Genomic DNA, 2,831 nt, shown 5'->3' with positions numbered 1-2,831 from the left:
GTTAAGTCAAAATCAATTGAACGCTAGTTTTCCAATATAAAAAGCTTCTGGAGAACCATTAACATATTGGAAATCTTAGAACCATTAACGTACAAAAAAACTTTTTAAAAGCAGAATCACATGATGCATTAATTCTTAATTTTTTTATAGAATAAATAAAATAGTTTGTAATGAACGTTAATATTTTTTTTTTGGAAAAGCTACTGGGTAGTTTTGGTGTATGAGAAAGAAAAGATTTCTCATCAAAATTAAAGTTGATGGTGTGGTTTTGATTTTGGAGACAGTTGTGCTACAATTTTTTTAACAAATAAATTTTTAAGGAAAGTTTCAAATAAAAAATCTGTTTGAATAGTTTATCATAAAATGTAAATCTAAGTATTTCATCATTTTATTATAATTTTTTTATATTAAAATTTTAAAAAAATCTCTAAAAAAAAACTATTCCAAATATCTTTTCATAAAAATCATTTTTAAAAAGATGCCACTTTGAAAAAATATGTGATTTTTATTAGTGAATATTTAAGATAGCGAATGCCAAAATCTCATTTTTAACTTATGTTAAATAATAACTTCTACTATTTTTGAGTAAATTTCTAAAAAATCTATTTTTAGAAATACAAAGAAAAATCCATTTTTTAAATTGAGTGTAGGGATGTTAATGTTCCTTATGTTTAAGTTGAACTCATATAGACCATAGATCTAATCCAACTATCCAAGGATAATATTTATTGCCTTAACAGTGAAGTACCTTACCATTACCTTATGTTAGCGGCCACCATAATTGCAGGTAACTTATTGTAAACAAAAAAAAATCAGCTTTAACTTGCAAATGCAGGTAAAATAACCCAAACCACCGTGAGAGATATATTATGGCCTCTCACGGTAGCACCCGCCGACAACATAATGCATGCAAAGAAAGACACAAATATATCACACTTGGTGCACTTGTTGTGGAGGATACAATCATGAGAGAGCAAGGGAACCTCCCACTACAATTTTTTTCTTATATTTTCGATGGTAGGGCCCACTTTAAGTACACGTGTGTACTTCCTCATTGATCAAATAGAAAACATTTTGGCGCCACGTGTCTTTTCCATTAGTAATTGGGGTGCTGATGATTGGTTTGTTTGTAAAGAAAAAAAGGAAGGTAGTTGGAAGAAAGAAAGGTGGTTAAAGTTAAATTAAATGTATGAAAAGCTGGCTCAGTCTAGGGTGGGAGAGTTTGATAGGTCTCCCACCGTGAGAGAGTAGCTTTAACGGATGGATGTTGATGACCTATGAGTATCTATGATGCACTTGACACACCTGAACTCATCTCAATAGTTTTTAATCCTTCTTTATTCTTTATGTTACTGTACCTCCTCCATCTCTATCCGCACCAATCGAAAGGTTTTTCCATCACCATGGGACAGGAAAAAATCAGCTAACTTAAAAGCCACAAATCCATAAGAAAAAAAAAATTTGTTCTAGCATGTTCCTTTTCTTCACTTCTCGTTGAAACTTTATATATGTCCATTTTAGAACCTCGAGCGGATGGGATAATGAGATGAACAAAACCAAGCAAATAGAATCTAATTCCCCAATGACCATTTTTTAAACTACAGATTCTACAATAAAAAGGGTTTCTAAAATCAAGTCTGAAAACATTAAATATCCGCAAATTGCGACTAAATCAGATGAATTTTGCTATCAATTTGCTTTGGAATGTTTGGTTCTTAGAATTGTTCCGTGTTTTTTTGGGTGAATAGGAATTGTTCCATAAAACGGGTTTCTGCCTTTCTGCAAATCAATTCAGTGTGGTGGCGATCGGAGGTCGCAGGTGCCTTGCCGGCGCGTGGAGATAGAGTCTGATTGAAAGTTAAAGTGAAAGAGACATGATACATGTTATCCCTGATCTATCACTCATGTAAACACCAATTTTTTTCTTTCCATTCAACCGTGTTCCTTGTTGTTGCACCATCCAGTATGTTGTTGGTTGATGTAGATCGGAGTTATTGAGAGAGAGAAATAACACGCAAGCAAGTGTTGGTAGAAGAGAGAAAGGGATGATGAAATAAAAGAGTATTGAGTGTTGACAGCATACAATAAGATCTATAGACATTCATAATCCAACGGCTAATATAACTTGCTTTAACTTGCTCATGGTAGGAGACCTATGAAGGTCTCCCACCCTAGACAGCGCCTGAAAAGCTATGTATAAAGACAAAAAAGGGTGAAAGGGACATCGGATGAGGGAAGAAAATTAAATGAAGGATGAAATAAGTGAAATAAGGATGAGAATCTTGTATAACACAGTATTTTTCTTTTTATTTGGAGAAATATTTTTATTTACACTAAAGATTAAGCATTTTTAAGCATAGAATTTGTCTTTCTTCAGTTGAAAAGTATGTAAAACCTGACTAAGAATTGTTTCAATCAAGAATCAAACTCAGACACTTTGGACTAATTCGTCATTCAATGGAGCATATAAAAATTTACAATGATTATTTTTAATACATGACTCACATTTTCTGAACTATTGCAACTCAACTAAAAACTTCTACGGTACTAATATAAATACAAAAGGACTCTTAAAAACCCTTAAGTATAATCTATGACAAGGATTTCTCACTTACCTCTTCGCCTGGACTACAACGGGTATACCCAGTATCGACCTAGACTTCATCTACCATCAGTTGAAAACTCATCCTTCAATAGACAGTGTCCTATAGCATCATAGGAAGCATTCTCCCAAAAAGGCAGATGCTTTCTAACAAGTTGTTAAAGACCTCCTAGTGACAAATTTTATTTAAGTTCAAGTAAACCACTTGACATTCTAAAGTTGTACTTGT

This window comes from Medicago sativa, chromosome 3 (genome assembly GCF_051527215.1).
Source record: "Medicago sativa cultivar Bolivia chromosome 3, Bolivia_mono, whole genome shotgun sequence".
NCBI classification, from domain to species: Eukaryota; Viridiplantae; Streptophyta; class Magnoliopsida; order Fabales; family Fabaceae; genus Medicago; species Medicago sativa.
The sequence above is the reverse complement of the archived record's forward strand: the minus strand, read 5'-3'. Positions refer to the sequence as shown.